The sequence below is a fragment of the Trichosurus vulpecula genome, chromosome 5 (genome assembly GCF_011100635.1).
Source record: "Trichosurus vulpecula isolate mTriVul1 chromosome 5, mTriVul1.pri, whole genome shotgun sequence".
NCBI lineage: Eukaryota > Metazoa > Chordata > Mammalia > Diprotodontia > Phalangeridae > Trichosurus > Trichosurus vulpecula.
Genome location: NC_050577.1, coordinates 27,967,264 through 27,987,843, shown reverse-complemented (window position 1 = coordinate 27,987,843; position 20,580 = coordinate 27,967,264). Strand labels below are relative to the sequence as shown.

Genomic DNA, 20,580 nt, shown 5'->3' with positions numbered 1-20,580 from the left:
GACCCCCCATGGTCCCTACACGCCCCCCCCACACACACACATGCACACACTTCTATACCTCAGTGGAACCAGGATGCAAGCCCTCTGTTCTCACTCATCTAGGTCTTTTCATAAGTACTCTCAAGAGGCCTTCTTCTTGCTCTTTTCATAGTCTGTGAATCCTAGTGGATCACTCAAGCTGCCTGTCCCTCCATCATCCCTCACTCAGGACAGGCTTGGCTCACCGGGCTGGTCTTCGGTACCACTTCTCATCAAACAAGTCATCCAGGAATATGCCACCCCCTCCATGCCCCTGCCCACAGGGTCACCCACAATTGGAATCTCTCCAAGACCCCAGTATCTCATCATCTCCACCTATAAAGCACTTCCAGAACAATGATGCTTTTAAAAAAAAAAGAGCTTTTATGGCAAAGAGAAGCTGAGGAGCACTGAAAAACCTTCGAAAGTTGCCTAAAGAGCTACTAAAATCATGACCAGAAAAGGCCATCACAAGACCCCTGGGTAAAAAGTACATGGCTTCTGTGAGAAAATTCTGGACATGTCAGCCAAGAATGAATGAATGTGAATGAATAAATGAAACAGAATTTATGAAGTGCTTATAATACGCTAAACACTGAGGATATAAATAGAAAAGCAAGATGTCCGTGCTTTCAAGGACACATTCTAATGGGGGGAGACAAGAAACACATACAGCTTTTAACCAGGTCAGATGGAAAGGTTCCATGGTCCTTGGGGCACTGCAGCAGGCAGCCACGCCTCCTTTATGTCCTTTCAGCTGATGAAATCATACATTTCTGATGTTGAACCCTTGCCCATCACATGCCCACCAAGATCATAGCAGGGCAGAAGACTCCCCCACAGGCCCTCAACCCCTCTTGCCTGGATTACTGCAATCTCTTTCTAAATGGCCTCTCTCCTGTGAGATGCATCCTCCACACAACTGCTGAAATCCAGATCTGAGCGCGTCCCAAATGCACACAAACCCACTCCACTCAGGGGCTCCCAGTCACCTCTAGGATAAGACAAACTTTCCAGCCTGGCATTTAGGGCCCTGCACAATCTGATTCCCATTGCCACTCCCTAATTTTATGGCAGCCCCCTTCACACAACCTGTATCCCCCTCTACATGGCCTTCCATCTTGGACCACTGCATGGGCAGTCCTCCATATCTAGAATTTACTCCCTCTTCATGGAAGGGAATAGCTGTAATTTTGGAATCCCTGGCTTTTTTCCAATAAGAGCTCGGCTTCCACCTCTTACACAGGGCCTAAAAGGACCACTCCCTTCATACTACTGAGTTACTACTTTCTACTTACCTGTGTGTGCACTGAAAAATTCCCCCCCCCCTCCATTGAGTATAAGATCTTTTTTCGTTTGTTTCTTGCATTTTTATCTTTATATCTCCAGAGGCTAGCATAGTGCTGGCACAGAGAAGACCTTTTTAAATGCCGCTTGGGTTGAGTTTCAGCATAAGACTGAGTATCGCCCCACTTTGGAGTCATTCTCACCAAGCATGGCTTATGTCTGGATGGTAACGTGTCTCTCAGCGACAAGGCCTGTGGGTAACTATCCAGCTGACTGTGTGGCTAGTCTGCCAGCAGACACCATAAGCGTCATGATGTAAGCCTTCTTCATGGCACTGGTGACACACTGGCACAATGAGGCCAAATGCTTTCAGATCTAAGGTCCCGTGGGCAGAGTGAGACAGTGCAGTGTCACTAACACCACTCACCCCTAAGAATCAGTTACAATTCAGAGCAAAGAGAAGCAAATTATAACTTCCTTTGGTGCTAACCATCACACATTAGTTGGATATTTTTAAAAAGAACATTACTTAGTCAAGAGTATCTGATATTATTAGCATGATGGGATTTTTAAACTCAGAAGAAAAAGACTAGAACTTAAATAGGCAAAAGAACACAAAATAATTCTTTTTTAAAAAGCAAAAATGATTTTTCTTAACGAAATTTTTTTATATTTTCCCTAAAATGTTTTCAGTCCTCATCAATATTATGAGCGTATATCCAAGCTTGAAGTCTTGAAATCATCTGGGAATCCTCCTCTCTCCTTCAACCTCTTGAGAGAAATGATTATTTCTCTCTTACAGTAATAACCATTTAGTATTGGGGAGATACAGGATTTTTTACTTCCTATTTCCTCATTCAGAAATCATCTCCTTTGTAGGTTATTCAGCCAGCAACTGAAGGACATTGCCATTAATGAAATTGGGACTAACTTTCTCCTCAATTTTGTTCAGACCCCCCCCCAGTGGGGAAGCCCACAGTGTTCTACTCAGGCTCAGGTGAGGGGCAGAGCCTTTGTCTAGATTGTCCCAGGACTGGGGATGGTCTGGGAGTAAAAGTGGTATCATCAAAGTCATGTCCCTCAGCCCCTCATTAGAACAGATCCACCTCTCATTATAATATTCATTCTTAGTAACTAGTAACCAATCAAAGTTGATTGCCCCTTGCTGCCTCACTTTTCCAAGGACATATAAGCATCAAGAAGCTACCATGATCCATCTTTGGTGCACAAGAGATGGCCAAATGACCAATCCATTGATTAATTATTTGCTATCCGTAATTAATAAGATGATTAATTACCCAGAAATTACAGTTAAGAACTCCCAAACCTGGGGACAGAGGCAAGATGGCAGATGGAAAGCAGGGACTAGCGTGAGCTCCCCACCAAGTCCCTCCAAAAACCTATAAAAATGGCTCTGAACCAATTCTAGAACTGCAGAACCCACAAAATAGCAGAGGGAAGCAGGACTCCAGCCGAGGACAGCCTGGATGGTTGCTGGGTGAGGTCTTTCACGCACGGAGCTGGGAGCAGAGCTCAGCTGTGGGCCGCGTGGACCAACCAGAACAGGAGCCACATGGAGCGTGCCCTAGCACCCTGAATCAGGGACCTGCAGCAGGTACCAGACTTCTCAACCCACAAACACCAAAGTCAACAGAGAAGAACTGCAGAACCCACAAAATAGAAGAAAGAAGCAGGGTTCTAGCCCAGGACAGCCTGGATAGTCTCTGGGTAAGGTCTATCCCGCAGGGAGCTGGGAGAGGGATCAGAGCTCAGTGTGGGTGGTGCAGACCAACCAGACCAGGAGCTGGGTGGAGCGTGCCCTAGAGCCCTGAATCAGTGAGCTGCAGCAGTTACCAGACTTCTCAACCCACAAACACCAAAGACAACAGAGAAGGTTAGTGGGAAAAGCTGTGGGAGTGGGAGTTCCAGGTTCGGCCACCGCCCCGGGGCAGAGGAGGTGGGGCAGCTACAGCTGCAGTTGCTTCAGGCCCCAGGTCCACCTGGTGGGAGGAATTAAGTGGCTGATCAGAGCAGGAGTGCAGAGCCTGCTGAAGATCTAAGTCTAGTCTGGGTTGGGGATTCTTGGGGAAGGAGAAGTGCCAGTGTGGCAGAGCTGGCACATCCCCCCAAGCTTGGAACATAGTTCTCTTAACTCTACAAGCAGTCATACCCCGCTAAAAAACTCAAGGGTCAGGTAAGTTGGCTGGGAACATGGCCAGGCAGCAACAACGCACTCAGATTCAGTCTCAGACTCTGGATTCTTTCTTTGGTGACAAAGAAGACCAAAACATACAGGCAGAAGAAAGCAACAAAGTCAAAGAGCCTACAAAAGCCTCCAAGAAAAATGTGAACTGGTCTCAGGCCACGGAAGAGCTCAAAAAGGATTTGGAAAAGCAAGTTAGAGAAGTAGAGGAAAAATTGGGAAGAAAAATGAGAAGGATGCAAGAAAACCATGAAAAACAAGTCAATGACTGGCTAAAGGAGACCCAAAAAAATACTAAAAAATATACTGAAGAAAACAACACCTTAAAAAACAGACTAACTCAAATGGCAAAAGAGCTCCAAAAAGCCAACGAGGAGAAGAATGCCTTGAAAGGCAGAATTAGCCAAATGGAAAAGGAAGTCCAAAAGACCACTGAAGAAAATACTACCTTAAAAATTAGATTGGAGCAAGTGGAAGGTAGGGACTTGATGAGAAATCAAGATACTATAAAACAGAACCAAAGGAATGAAAAAATGGAGGACAATGTGAAATATCTCATTGGAAAAACCACTGATCGGGAAAATAGATCCAGGAGAGATAATTTAAAAATTACTGGACTACCTGAAAGCCATGATCAAAAAAAGAGCCTAGATATCATCTTTCAAGAAATTATCAAGGAGAACTGCCCTGATATTCTAGAGCCACAGGGCAAAATAGAAATTGAAAGAATCCACAGATCGCCTCCTCAAATAGATCCCAAAAAGAAATCTCCTAGGAATACTGTCGCCAAATTCCAGAGCTCCCAGATCAAGGAGAAAATACTGCAAGCAGCCAGGAAGAAACAATTTGAGTATTGTGGGAACATAATCAGAATAACCCAAGACCTGGCAGCCTCTACATTAAGATATCGAAGGGCTTGGAATACGATATTCCAGAGGTCAATGGAGCTAGGATTAAAACCAAGAATCACCCACCCAGCAAAACTGAGTATCATGCTCCAAGGCAAAATATGGACTTTCAATAAAATAGAGGACTTTCAAGCTTTCTCAGTGAAAAGACCAGAGCTGAATGGAAAATCTGACTTTCAAACACAAGAATCAAGAGAAGCATCAAAAGGTAATCAAGAAAAAGAACAAGAAAAAGAAATCGCAAGGGACTTACTAAAGTTGAACTGTTTTGTTTACATTCCTACATGGAAAGATGATGTGTATGATTCATGAGACCTCAGTATTAGGGTAGCTGAAGGGCATATGCATATATATATATATATATATATATGTTTATGTGTATATATATATGTTTATGTGTGTATATATATATGTGAATGTGTATGTATGTATATATGTATGTGTATATATATATAGAGAGAGGGAGAGAGCAGGCACAGGGTGAGTTGAAGATGAAGGGAAGATATATCTAAAAGAAATAAAATCAAATTAAGGGATGAGAGAGGAATATATTGAGAGAGGGAGAAAGGGAGAGATAGAATGGGGTAAATTCTCTCACATAAAAGTGGCAAGAAAAAGCAGTTCTGTAGGAAGGGAAGAGAAGTCAGGTGAAGGGGAATGAGTGAACCTTGCTCTCATCAGATTTGACCTGAGGAGGGAATACCATACATACTCAGTTGGGTATCTTACCCCACAGGAAAGCAGTAGGAAGAAGATAAAAAAGGGGGGATGACAGAAGGGAGGGCATATGGTGGAGGACGTAATCAAAAACAAACACTTTCGAAAGGGGACAGGGTCAAGGGAGAAAATTCAATAAAGGGGGGTAGGTTAGGAAGGAACAAAATATAGTTAGTCTTTCACAACATGAGTATTGTACAAGGGTTATACATAATGATACGCATGTGGCCTATGTTGAATTGCTTGACTTCTTAGGGAGGGTGGGTGGGAAGGGAAGAGGGGAGAGAATTTGGAACTCAAAGTTTTAAAAACAGATGTTCAGAAACAAAAAAAAGTTTTTGCATGCAATTAGAAAATAAGATACACAGGCAATGGGGCGTAGAAATTTATCTTGCCCTACAAGAAAGGAAGGGAAAAGGGGATGGGAGGGGAGTGGGGTGACAGAAGGAAGGGCTGACTGGGTAATAGGGCAACCATATATTCATATGCCATCTTGGAGTGTGGGGGGAAGGGTAGAAATGGGGATAAAATTTGTAATTCAAATTCTTGTGAAAATCAATGCTGAAAACTAAATATATTAAATAAATTAAATTTAAAAAAAAAGAACTCCCAAACCTAAGAACCCTCCACCCCCACCCTGTCTCAGCCTCCATGGAGCAGGGATTACAAGCTGCGCCACCACACATGACCTATTTCTTTTTCCTCATTTCGACTTCTTCTTTGTCCCTCATTTCTTTATCACTCATGTTGGCCCTTAATCCTATAATGCCATGCATTCTTTTGTTGTTGTACAGTCCTATTTGATGCTTCATGGCCACATTTTGGGTTTTTTTGATAGAGATACTGGACTGGTTTGATATTTCCTTTTCCAGATCATTTTGCAGACGAGGAAACCGAGGCAAACAGTTTTGGGTGACTTGCCCAGGGCCACACAGCTAGAAAGTATCAGAGGCCAGATCTGAACTCACAAAAACTAATCTTCCTGACTCCAGGCCCAGGGCTCTATTGCACTATGGTGCCACCTAGCCTCCCATTCAGAAGCATAGCTCTTAGAACTTAAAGATACCTTGAGGAAGACCTGACCCGGTCTCCTTCCTAACATCATTTCCATTTTACAGATGAAGCCGGGTCCCCTTTAATCTTTGCATTTTCTGAACTGTATTCAGATTACCATTTAACAAGGTCAGGAATTAGCAAGTGGGATGATGAATCTAGGAAATTCAGTAAAGGTATCAAGGCCATGCAGGAATTATAGACAAACCCATCACCAAGTCATATGGCCATGAATGCCTTTAGTCACTGCTGATAGCAGGCCCAAAGCCTCGAGGTAAATGGCACTCTATTTAATTTAAAAATCTACTGCTATTTAGTTATTTGTAGCAGTATTTAAAAAAAAATTTAAGTAGCCCATATGTTGGCGTATTGTTCTAAGCAGGAAGCACAGGCTTAGAAATCAAGTACAGAACTAAATAAGGTAATTATAGCAATTTCACAAAGAAAGACAATAACATTTCAATGATGGTACATATAATTATATAAATGCCTTTCTTAAAATACAAAATCACGTATCAAACAACATGTGTTGTTCCACAATGATGCACTGTTAAAAAGTAGTCTAGAAATATCCAAATGAATATCTAGTACTCTTTAGACAAGAAAATGCAGAGCCCCATGCACAGACTTCCTTAATCAGGATGTGATTAATGTCTACTTTGCAGAATCACAGCAGCTCTGAACTGGTCTCAGAGGCCTTAGCTAACCCCCAACAGAACACAAGAGCCCAAATACCTCTCAAAGCAGCCCATTTCACCTCTGCACAGCACTAATTACTGGGAGGCCTTCCCTCCTATCAAACCAACACTTATTACGTGTAGGGGGTTTTTGGTATCTTAATTAGACTAACATCTATAGGTTTTCTAATTCATGTCTGAAAAACCAATGGAAACGCCCCCTCACTGGCTGAGTCCTAGGGCATTCCAAGCGCCACCATGTTTCTGGCCAGATGAGTAGGAAATGCAGTCAGAGGAAGGGCTGGGAAAAGAGGTCAGCACAGAAGGGGCTAATGTAGGTATCTAGAACATATGGATGAGGAGGAATCTAAGGCTTTCAGGAAGGACCACTAACTGCATCTGATGCTTTTCCTTGAAGCATGTTTTGGTCTGTGGGTCACAGCTTCCATTCGCCACTGAATGATTATCTTTCACTGCCAAATTTGTGGGGATACCCAATATTTGCAGAAATTCTGATTCTACAAAATTGAAGCAAACACTACTAGTAAGGCTCACTACATATGTTTTGCCTTTACTCCTGCACTATATTTCAAAGGAGAGAGTGAATAGGAGGCATTTTGCAACCATAAAGCCCCGTATAAATGCCAGGTTGGTGACACCAAAGTGGATGCAGCACTGGGCATGGAATTCAGAAGACCTGAGTTCAAATCCGGCCTTGGCCAATTACTAGCCATGTGACCTTGGACAAGGCACTCAATTGCTATCTGCCTCAGTTTCCCCAATTGTAAACTGGAAATAACGACAGCACCCATCTGTCAGATTTGTTGGGACGTTCAAATGAGATCATATGTTGTTGTTATTTTGTTTAGATATTTTCAAGTTTTCAGTTTCACTTTTTGTCAATATTATCATGACTCGATCATTTATTATTTTTTGTTTTCTTCTAAAACTAGCAGCTTGTATTTCCAAAAACCATTACCTATACCTATTTTCTTGCCTTTCAGCAGAAATCTTTTTCTTGAATTTCAAAGGAGGCCTTTCCTTTGTCGAGGCTGTACTGTTATTTCTAGGAACAGGATGGGGCATTTTGGACATCCATTCCTTTTAGTATTAATTTACCACAATACGTGGTTTTAGGGTCAGTGAAAAAAATGCTTTTGAAAATCACTTAAAATTGAGTAAATGGTGGCCAGGGAAGTATGAATGGCAAGCCCTTTTTAACTTTAAAATAAGAAAAATAAAAGGAGTTGAGTACAATGTAAGCATCTTTTTTTCTTCCTACTTTAGCAACTCACCAGAACATTTCTTTCTGTAGTCTCTATTGTTTAAATCCTATCTTTTTCCCTCCTTCCTCCCTTTTCTTCTGTTTCCATCATTTTTAATGTTTTCTCTCTCCTCCTGATCTCTCATGATTTCTGCAACCTGCCAGCCTCAATACCATGTTAATAAAACAATTAATCCTGTCATTACGGGAAGCTGAAATTTTCCTTTAAACTGAGAGGACAAGAGGAGAACTTGGGGAAAGCTCTCTGCTCTTCTCCATCACACGTTCCACTCTCCACCCTTCTCTTAATGCCAACCTCTGGAGCCCAGGGAGTTCTCACCACCCCTGGGCTGATGTTACTTAGCTGGGCATTTTTTTTTTCCTTTTAAACTCTTAGTGTGCCCTGGTGTTTTTTTCCTAACTTAGATGAACTCTTCATGGCCAACAACTGCATGGAATACTTTTCACAGCAATGAATGTGTACAAGCTTGGGCGGAGTCTCTTCCCTTCCCCGCTAGTCCACCATGCCAGATAATCTTTCCAAAGGACCACTTCCATCAATCCCAATGTGGGAGACTGGGCCACTCTCTGGTATCTCCCCAACACTCACTGATCTCATTATTCTGCTCCACTGTGAGAACGTAAGGATATTCCTCTTGTCCCAGATTCAAGGTGTGGCATCACACCCTTTTTACATTTCCTCTCACTTCCATTAAGAAAACATAGTGTTGACTGGAACGCCTGGCATGTAAACAACTCCAGAAAAAAAATACCAACAAATCCAAGGAGAAAAACACAAGGTTAATCAAAGGAGTTAACTTACATAGAGAAAATGGAAAGTGCCCTGAAAGGCAGTGTTGTTGTTCGGTCTTTTCAGTCATGTCTGACTCTTTGTGACCCCATTTGGGTTTCCTTGGCAGAGATACTGGAGTGGTTTGCCATTTCCTTCTCCCACTCATTTGACAGATGAGGAAACTGAGGCAAACAGGGTGAAGTGATTTTCCCAGGGTCACCCAGCTAGTGAGCATCTGAAGCTGGATTTGAACTCAGGTCCTCCTGACTCCAGGCCCAGCCCTCTATCCTCTGAGCCACCTAGGTTACCCTGAAAGGTAATACACCCTACCTGAAGGCTTACTGGAAAGAACATGAAAAGTTTCCATCACCAACAGCGCTTAGGAAAAAGCAAAAGGGAGAGGGAGAGAAAAGAGACGTGTAAAGTACATGTTAGTCATGAATCCATAAGCCGAGCCTGGTGTTCTCCTGACCAAATCCATAGCTGGAGCAGGCCTTTCTTGTCTCGGGGCTGTCAAGCACCGCAGAACAAGTAAGACAGGGGAAATCTATGATGCAGCTGCTGATCTGAACGAAGCTACAGCCCGACAGCTTCTGGTCAGAGGTGACCCAGGGCTGACATATCCAGGGAGACAGTGCCTGAGGGATGGTACATTTACATAGTGAAAGGCTGGTGGATTTTGGTCACAGATTTTAACTAGAAGGGGGCTTGGCAGTCAGCTAGGGCAACCCCCTTCACTTTACATATGAGGAGACTGAGATCCAGAAAAGCTCAAGATTGGTCACATGATGATACCATAACTGTAAGAGGCAGAATTTGAACCCAGGTCCTAGGACTCCAATTCCATCCCTCCTTTAACTATACCACACTGGTTCCCAACAATAGCACATACAAAACTAACACAAATGTTTTTTGTTTTGGGGGTTTTTTTGGTGAGGCAATTGGAGTTTAAGTGACTTGCCCACGGTCACACAGCCAGCCAAATGTCTGAGGCTGGACTTGAACTCAGGCACTCTTGACTCCAGGGATGGTGCTCTATCCACTGCACCACCCAGTTGCCTGCTAATACTAACAAGTTTCACAACCACATCAAACTATAACTAGTTTCAATCTGAGGTAATCTATTCCCCGCCAGCCAAAGCTTCTTTATTTTAAATCCCCAAAGCACCTGTAAATATTAATTAACTTTGCTGTTGCTTCAAAATAAAACTTTGCAAAAGAAAAATAAAACTTTGAATATCTTAAAAATAAGAGATGAAAATTACAGTACTTAGTCAAATGGGAAATTATCATTTGATTAAAAAAACTTATTAATATCTAAATTCGCTGATGATATGAAAATGATGGCTTCCAAAGAATAGCAATCCTCAATCTCCCAAGGAATCTGCTTTCCTGGTTGTTCAAAGTACAAAACCCTTGAGACGGTGATACAAAATTTAACAAACATTCTTTGATGATCTCATGGCCAACACTTAGGCTGGGCACTGATAGCGTTTTGGTGGAAAGAAGACAATCAACAGAAGGCCCTCATGGAGCTTACAGGAAGGACCCTTCCCTGAGCATGGGATGGTAGCGAATACAAGATCTGGTATAAGAAAATCTACTCACATGACTGTGGGTGTTTAAACTAATCAACCTCTCTGCACAGTCTATGAATAAAGGCTCACCCATATTGGTACCACCCCCCTCACAGGGCTGCTGTGAAGAACTGACATGAGGTCTATGAAAGTGTTTTATAAACATAAAGTAGGCAATAAAAGTAAGCTGTGATGGCTAAGCATACATATATACATGCTAAAAGATCTTTAAGAATGAAATTTTAATTTAATTAAGTCTATAATTAAGGGCTACGATCACTCATAATTTTCTCTTCTACAGAATAGCTATTTTACTGACAAGCTAGAGTACACAAATCATGCAGGTAAATTAAAGTTTGTAAAAAAATATAAAACTGCCAAAGAGAGAAAAAAATTCAAAATTATAGGAAGCTAGGAGGCAAATAAAAGGATGGGAGGAGATGCAAATAAATATAAGAAGGTGGGAGTGGCAGCATGACTTAGGTCAGAGAGCTGGTCCCAAGAGCCAGGGAGATGGGGATTCAGGCCCCACCTAGGACACTAAGGTGGGGTGGGGTGATCCTGGGCAAGTCACTCAGCTCCTTCATGCTTAAGGCAACTTTCTATGATTAAGCTGCAGAGAAGGTGCTGATCCACATTAGTAGAGGGGATTTACTCCCCTGGGAGTTCCAAGTGCTAATGAAATCATAGATCCGGTTCCCAACCCTATATATAAATGTAAGCTATTGTTATATAACAAGATGTGTTTGGGCTTTTTTTTGGGGGGGAGGGGAGGCAGAGGGGTCCAGAGCTGACAGTGAAGGGGCAACTTATTTGTAACTTGTCTTGGAAAATCATGCTGGTCACATGGAGATTAAGTGAGCTGCCCACAGTCACCCAGTGATTACATGTCAGATGTAGGACTTGACCCCATAGTCTGAACGACCAGGATACTTTGTCTCTCAACAGAAAATCTCATCTTCTCTTTGACTAGATTCAAAATAATTCCCTCAGGATGAGGCAGGCAGCACTCTACGCTTATTTTAGCGATGACGCCCCAGCTTACAACAGTTCAGGAATCCCTTGTTTAGAATAATCTTCTGAGGGAGAACAGAAGTCATCTGAGAGCATCTGTCTCATCTCTTTGAAGTCACACCTCATTTAGGACCAAAAGTATTCACAATATCTATGTGAGTACAGTATATTCACTAGACGTGGCTCCATGTGACTTTTGGTTGTTTCCAGAAATCAGCAGGCTCCTCCAAGAATAAAATGCGCCTTCCCCAAAAGAATGTGCTCTGAAGGCAACTCCAAAAAATAAATGCTTCAAGTGATGGTAGAATTATTGGAATGACTGAGATTAGTGTCAAAGGGAATGTTAGATGTCTTAGTAACATTAGGAATAAAATAGGAAGGATTCGACAAAAGATTGACACTTCACAACCCAAGACAAATCCATCAGAATTGTGAACAATATTAAAATGTCATTTTGAAAAATAAAATTAGCTTGACTTGATTACAGTTGATAGAAACCTACAATTTATTTTAAGAATCTCTCCCAAGTATCACCTCATAAAAAGCAGTGGAAAAGTAATGGAATAATAATAAACAAATAATTTCTCCAGGAAGCTTAGCTTAGATACAATCGAGTCACGTGGTCATCTCAAAAGCATTCTAATGAGAAATTGGCAGGATAGCCAAGGGATGGAACATGGCACAAATTGGTCTATCGTCATCATCGGTGGTAGCTGAACCAGCCTACTTGGACACGAATGCCTCAGTCCCCAGCATACTGTCAGAGGACCCTTAAGAAAGCAGAGTCAATCAGAGACAATGAACCAGACCCAGCACTCACGAAGGGAATCCTCACAGAGGAAGACCGCCTCATGAAGGCATTAAGGGATTATTCTGCAGGTCATCTCAGGAAAAGGAAAACACCAAAAGTATAGGGGTGGGCTGGGGGGTAATGTACAGGATTACAACTCCAAAAAAAGTACCTCAAGAGAAGCTTAGTGCCCACTTTTTTGTCTTTACGCAATCTTTATGAATGTGATTGACATACGACACAGAAGTCTGACTGAATGGCACGAGGTGAATAAGCCAGCTTTTAGCAGACCACGTGTTCAGCACTGCATGCTAAGTGTTTGCCCCTTTCAGACTTTAACAAGTTGGCACGTCTGAAAGAGCCAGTTACAGAGACAACATCATAGAAGGTCAGGTCTCAAGACTACCATATGCACTTTGTAGAAAGTGTCTTCTCAGATTTTTCTTGTCATAATTTCTTCTCAAAGATTTCTGCTCATAATTCTATGTCCTACTCAGGCTGAATTTGTGCCAAGAAGAGGAGAGGGACCCTTTTGGATATAAATGGATCATCCTACACCTTGTAAATGAAGTGGGACTTTGAATAGTGGACAAAAGGTTAGCAGAAACCATGACCTTCCTCCCGCCGCAGATTGCCTTTGTACCTTTTCCCCCATCACTCACTTTCACAGACCAATGGGAGACCTTAGAGCTTAAAAATAACTAGAGAATCTGAACCCCAGAACTGTCTGGTGATTACTGAGCAAACGGCTATTGCCTGGCTATGACCTAGCCTACAGAGGTGATGATCTGGGGAAAGTACTGGATGGTAAATTAGGTTAGGGTGAGGTTCCTTGCCAAGGGACCCATCTTTGAATGAGGAAGAGCTGTGAGGAAGAAAGGAAAAAAACTGCCTGGGAGGTGACAAGTTTCAGAGCTGAAGGCCTTAAAAGGCAGAACTAGAGGGGCTTCTGGCAGTCTCAGGCTAAGGATCTCTGCTCTTTCTGGAAGAGAAGACACCTGTGACTCAGCCTAAAACAGGAAGTGACAGAGTCTATGGTCTCCTCTTAAGGAGCAAGGCCAGGAAGTACAGTGTGAGGGGCAATCCCAGACAAGCAACTTGTCCATCCCAGATGCCACGTCCAGGGGTGAACTTTGTGAGCCTCCAGGTCCCAATTTGTGGACTGCCTTGGTCACATAAGCTCCTTACATTTGTGCCTCACTACTAATATACTTCACATTTGTGCCTGTTTCTGTGGACACAGTGTACATTTGTGGGAGACGGTACTCCAGGTTCATGGGAGGTTGATTTGTAACTGTTGTTTTACTACACAATTTGAGTAAATGATTTTGCTAAGAACTACTTTGAGTCTACTGGCTGATTGTTAATAGGAAGCACATGGATTGGGGCTCCTGAGCTGTAGTTTTAGAAAAATGCCATCATACACCTTTCAACCCTGTAAGGGTTAAGCTCTTCTAGGGACCCCAGCCCAATGTGGTAGCACAAATTGGGGCAGTACTATGTGGAAGAGTGTTCAGAATTTTCTGTTTAACCTCATACAGTAGAATCAGGAGCAATGGAGAGTTGGGGGAGGGGGAGGGAGGTTCAAAAATAATTAAATAAATTTAGGCTTGATGCCAGGAAAAACTTCCTGACAATTAGAACTCTCCAAAAGTGGATGGGATGCCTTGGGCTCCCTGTCCTTAGAGGCCAGGGAGCCATTTATCTGGTGTGTCCCACTGGGAATTCCCTTCTGAAATATGGCTTGGACTGTGGGCCTTTCCAACTCCAAAATTTGTTGTTTTTGTGAAACTCCTTCAGTCTCTGGAATCTACTCTGAAAATTCAAGTTGGGGGTTGCTGTGCCAATCTCAGTTGTGATGAATAGTTCCAGACATATTGCTAAATAATGAATTCAACCTCTCAATTCCAATCATTTTTTCCTAAGGATAACCAAGACATAGATAATAATAACCATTTATATCATAAGAAGAAGAGTGTCATTTTATGAATGAAAAGAGGTTCTGCTCTCCTTAAAACTTAATTTATTTACTCCATTTATTTAGCCTATAGACTATAGTTGTTTAGCAAAAGAAGAGGAGATATGGAATAAAAAATGCATTTAAAATAGTTGATAAAGGGAACTTTCTTGCAGTAAAGAGGCTAGAAAGTAAAACAAAAACCCAAGGCTTTAAGGAACAAACCAAATGACAACATGTGCTATGTACCTCCCAAAAGGAGATCTCAGGGTCAAATAAAAAGCCTACTCCAAAAATTCCTGGGTTCATCTAAGAAGGGTCTGTATTTGGCGGTCTGTGGGACTACCACAACTACAGCCTAAAAGGCAAATCAGAGTGAGTGTCACTTAGAACTGTTTCAAAGGAAATTCAGAACAAGGACTTTCTGTAAAGATACATCAGTTTTAATTTTGACAAAGGGTTCAGCCCTGTAGCCCACGATGCTTGCAGCTAGTTTAGTCAGCAAAATATCTAGGAGGAAAAGATGAATTCAGCGGAACTATAGAGACAGCTGGGCTGGACTGCCCCGCACCAGGAGCTCAGGAGCGATGGGGCAGCTGCTGGTGGTTAGTGATGAGCTTCACCACTGGGGAGGCCAGGAGATTCATACTGAGCGAGGTGTGCAGAGGGACAATGTCCTCATGTGGGTGGATTTTTCTGTCTTCCTGTACTGAGGCAGGGAAAGTTGGTAACAGGAAGAGCAGTGTTGTGTCCACTTGTCTCTCCCTAGCATACAGCTGAGTGTTGCGGCTATACTGGGTCCATCCCTTGTAACTAAGGTGTGGGTGGAAGGGTGTAGCCTTCCAGTACAGGCTCCTCTGTGCTGTTGGGGTCTCCATAAGATAAGTTTGGTTGTGACATCAAGCCAGCAGCTGTTTCAACTCTGTCCCATCAACCTTGGGGTCAGTGTGAGAACTCTGCCCATAATGCAACTTCCAAAAGCCAGGAAAAAGTCCCTGAAAGGATCTCTCCCAGCAAAATGGAAGCTGGGCTGATAGCCAATTAAACCTATAAACCCATAAAGAGTGAAATCTTAAAGATGGTGGAACAGAAAGCGGGTTCTCTCATCAACCCCTCCTCCTTCTTGCATGACAACAGCATTCAGTATTATTTATTCATTCATTCAACTAATAGTTATGAAGTCTTTACTATATCCAAGGGAATACACTAAGTTGTATAGATAAATCATAGGGTAGAATTTAGGCTACATCCCTTACACTTAACCCGAAAAAAAATAAAGAGAATTTCTAGGGGATCCTCTGAGGGAGATGGTGAGAGACCACAAGGAGAAAGACTTTCCAAGTGAGTCCTTTATTATTTTACAAACAGTAAGGATAGTCCTGCCTAACAGTATTAGCAGAGCTTAGAGATCCAATGAGTGCTTCTAAAATCCAGCATCCTACCTGTATCAAATAACAATTCAGCCTCTATGAGTAAATTCAGCCTTCGCTATTCTATTAGCTTAAAATTTGAGGGAAAATTTTAAGTTACCTTTATTGATTAAGATAAGGAGATATTAGTCATTATTAATAACTCATTGACTTCCCACCCACTCCACAGCCACTCTTGTCACAGAAAGCTGATACCGCCACACAAGAGGAATTCTAAACATAATTGGGAGCCTGGGGAATAAATCTGCATTACAGCAAGTACTACTCACTGCTCTAGGAATTTGCATTTCACGTAATCTATTCTTTATCCTTGATTGACAATGAAACCTACTCAGTTGCATACATTACTTAAATTTTTAAGTCTGTAATTTTTTCCCTATTTCTGAAGCACAGTACAGGATAACACAAAAGAAAATAACTTACCTAAAGGGGAGGGGGAGAATGTGTGGGTAAATCTTGATGATTTCACAAAATGTCAGTCTGCTGCTGGGAGACTTGCTCCTTTTAAGGAACATGGTCAATTTGGTCAATAATTTATCATAAATTTGCCTCAAAAATGAAGGTGAATGGAAAGCATACTCTTGTAAAGAGTCCTGCCATAGCTGAAGAGTCAGCCCTCTAAGAACATTCCACTTTGCATACCTCTGAGAAAGTCTTGATTCATCATTGTGTCAGCAGATGTCTTTAATAATTCCAATTGGATAGTCTTCATTTTCTCACCAACAACAAGGCTCCATGTAGTTAGTCAGTCTGTCTGTCTGTCTCTGTCTCTCTGTCTCTCTCTCTCTCTCACTCACACACACACACACACACACACACACACACACTCACACTCACACACACACACACACACACACTCACACACATGCACTCACAAGCATGCACACGCTCACACGCACAATATGTTTACTGTGTGTACATTTCTTTGGATTCGCCTGATGGTGTCAACAAACCTTTCTTTCTCTTAAATAACAACACCATTATCAAGGTGCACTCGATTGGAGTAAGCAGCAATGACCCTGAAAAGCCACCATCTCCACAAAAGCTCCATTTGGTCACTTTGATCCTGGCATGGAGATGACCCTGTGTACTCGAAGGCTGCTAGCAGGTCCTGTCAACCTCAAATGACCCCAGCGGGGTCACAGCGACATACTGAGTTTTCCCTCCAAGGATCAGCATAACTAAGTAGAGGGAGCATCAGCCCCAGATGGGGGTTGGCCAATAGTTGGTGCATTTTTTTTTAGCCACAGAAGAAAAGTAAAAAAAGGAAAAATAGCAAAGAATAGCCCTCCTTCCCAGGCCACTCCAGCAGTGATGATGCAGAGTGTCAGAAAAGGGCCAGGCAAAGGGTGTTAAGAAGAATTAAACAATCTAAAACATTCATTGGAGAGCTGGCACTCTAATGTCTGATCTTTGTCCAATAACCCTGATAGCATGGATAGGACTGAACCACACGCACAATTACATTCTCACTCTAAATGAAACCAAGACACAGACGTTGCTGCTAAATGAAGGGATAGCTCACAGGTTCTTCCCAGAGAGAAGACTAAAGAAGCGGGCAGAGTCGGCTTCATCTCTCGGCCAAAGACAACAGAGAGACTCGAGTCATGGGATATTTCATCAAATATTTCAGTGCTCACAATGAGTATAAACACAACGACAACCACGAAGACAATATTGCTTATACACAGGCATCTGACGGAGGGGATGGCAACTCCATGAGTTAATGGCATCCAATGAAATTATACAACAGAATGTTAAAAGCATAATTTAAAAGCACTGAGCCAGGCAACGAGGTGGCCCAGTGGATAGAATGCTGGGCCTGGAGTCAGGAAACCCTGAGTTCAAATCTGGCCTGAGACATTTAGTAGCCGCATGACCCTGAGCAGGTCACTTACCTTCTGTTTGCCTCAGTCTCCTCAACCGTAAAATGGAGGTAGTAATAGCACGTACCTCACAGGATTGCTGCGAGGATCAATGAGATGCTATCTGTAGAGCACTGGCACGATGCCCAGCACACAGCAAGTGCTACATAAATGTTAACCGCTGTTATTGTTGTCAAAGCTCCAAAAATCAATTAGGAGCAAACAAGCTCTCTGGCAGAGTGCTGTGGTGTGCTGTCCTTGGTACCGACGACTCGGATGAAGGCGCAGGTAATACTGATCAGACTTACAGTGAAGGGGGAAGCATACCTACTACAGTGAGCGACAGGCCCCGCGCCCAAAAGGCTGTCGTGTTTGACCAAAGTTAAAGAGACAGAACTCCAAAGGTTTAAAAAAGCAACAAGTCCTGCCATGAAGTTGTGCAAGCTGTAGAACTGCAGGAAGGTTTAGACACAGCCAGAAGAGAGTTTAGTATATGAACATTAGCTAGATATTTTTTAAACTACCCAGTACATGAGTCAGTATTGTGGTGTGCCCTAGAAGAGGACTCTGGTCTCCAAAGCCTACAAGGAGGCAGCGCATTGGTTCTCTGCCCTAACCAACCTCACCTGGCTCACTGTGCAGGGCGGCAGAGGATGTTGATAAAAGATAACATTCTGCCATAAGAAGATCCTTTGAAATAACTGGGGATGTTTAACCTGGGGAACAGGAAACTTGGTTGGAAGCCAAAGGGGCAGCTGAATTCGATAACCAAGTTAAAGAATGTAAGGAGTTATATAAGGAGTTGAAGAATTACATGGAAAAAAGTATTAAGACTTGTTTTATTTGCTGGGAGAAGAAATGGGACCCATGGGTGCTGATTTGGCTCGATACAAGGAAAAACTCCCTTATAATTAAGGATTTGAAGCGGAATTGGCTGCCTCATGGAAGAATGCTAATAACACTACCAGTAACAACTCATATTTCTATAGAGCTTTGAGATTTACACAGCTAAGTGGTGACCTCCTCTTCACTCGAGACTTTCAAGGGGCAGCTGAGTGACCACTTGGGATTTGTGTCTTGTGAAAGACTTAGAGCCAATGCCCTTTGAGGTACAGTCTGGCTCTACAATTCTACGATTCTATGCTAATTAAGACGTCAATAAGTTCCATGAAGACCCTGAGAAGATCCTCTAAACTAAGTCCGTATAGACTTGGATGCTGGGTTACTTCAGTGGGAAGGTTGGCACAAGGGATAAAATACAATAAAGGTACCAGGGATGAACATGGCCCAAAGGCCCATTTACCACTCAGAAGACTCCAACCTATTTATCATGAATATTTTCTTCAAGAAGAGCAAGAAGTCATAGTGAGCGCTGAGGCACACCTTACACAAAAGGAAACATGCCTGGGAGAAGCAGCGGCTTGCCACTAAATGACTGAGCAAATGTTAAAATCAATACCAAGTTAAAAGGAAGCAGAAAGACACTGAATGTGATTATACCAACTCCTAACTGACCTACTACAGAAGCTACTGATTTTGAAAAATGGGAAACAAAGTCAAAGACATTGCTTTTTGAAAAATAGAACTTTAAGAGAGATAAAGCATCTGCCACCACGAGAAGGGCAAAAGAGACTGGAAAGCACCTGAATCTTGGCAAGATGTTGACAGCGGCTCAAAGTGCCAACGTTTTAGAGAACACACTCATGCGCCAAACTCGAAGGAGAGAGATGGAAGATTACAATCAGCGCTGTTTCACAAAAGGGCGAAGTAATAATAATAATTGAGAGCTTGGCATGAAATCCAACCAAATTAGACTGCCCCAAAAAAGCAGCTGTAGATGAGACTTGAAGAATACCAAGCAGACATGAAATGGAAGGGGTTGCCGGCATTTCGCAATGTTTTCCCATAAGTGGTAATAGTGAAGTCACAATCATCTACCTCCTATGCCAGGTGCTGTGTGAAAAGGGGACAGCAGCAGTAAAGAAGTACTTAGAACAGCAGCCAGACTGGACAACAAATAAAATAGCGAATAAAATCAAGAGAGAAGCAATGCGATTTTGGAGGCATTCAAGGATGAATTTTGAAGCTGCCGCAAAGAAAGGAAGAATCCAAAAGAATGGAAAGCATAATGAATAGCTTTGGAAAGCGGCAACTGAAGATACCAGTAATTACCAATCCATATGCCCATTTTCCATCTTTGTTAAAAATGTGTGAAAATGGTCTATGCAGGTACTGGAGAAATACCATATAAAAGTCTGAGCGTGACAGAGGCAGGTCTCCCTACAGTATTTTCTAAGGCAGGCTAAACCTTCAAAGTCATTCAACTGACTGTAACTGCTATGTCTGGTGTTTATTGAGTTCACAAAAATATTTGCTTCAGTAGATTCAAATGCTGCCTTAAAAGCTGTCCCCAAGCAAGTGTTCAACCAGATATATTTTACAACATACAAAATTTTATGACAGATGTGACCGCTGAGACAGTATTGTTCAATATTCTTCTGAGTAAAAAATTAAATGAAGCATAAAAGAGAGAAACCAAGTGTCATGGAAGATGCCCTGTGTAGGATCCAAACAGAAGTATTCCTGAGTTCAAATCCGGCCTCAGACACTTGACACACTTACTAGATTAGCTGTGTGACCTTGGGCAAGTCACTTAACCCCAATTGCCCTGCCCTCCCCTTCCAAAAAAAAATGGAATGCTGAAGCAGGGTGCAATGTGGGAGGGGCTTAGAGCCCTAAGAAGGGCACAGTGTGGGAAGGGCTCAGTATGGGTGGGGCTCAGGGCCCTAAGAGGGGCACAAATCAAAGGCCTCAGTTTACAGGGGAAGGAGAGATTACTTCTGGCTGGGGAACCAAGGAGGTCTTCATGGAAGAAATGGCACTTGGTCTGAGTCTTGAAGAAAGGGACTGACAAATGGGGAAAAAGGAATTCCATCCAGAATTATCAGCCTGAAGAAAAAATGCTGATAGTAAGAAAGCCCAGAGAACGTGCTCAAGACAGAATACAGCCTGAGCACATGGTCTGTG

General features: G+C 42.6%; 1 protein-coding gene across 5 annotated transcripts in view; it reads right to left on the bottom strand.

Annotated features, from left to right (window-relative positions):
* Nucleotides 1-20,580, bottom strand: part of NEK10 (NIMA related kinase 10) — a 202,775-nt gene that overhangs the window by 108,041 nt on the left and 74,154 nt on the right. The gene's annotated exons all lie outside the window — the stretch shown is intronic.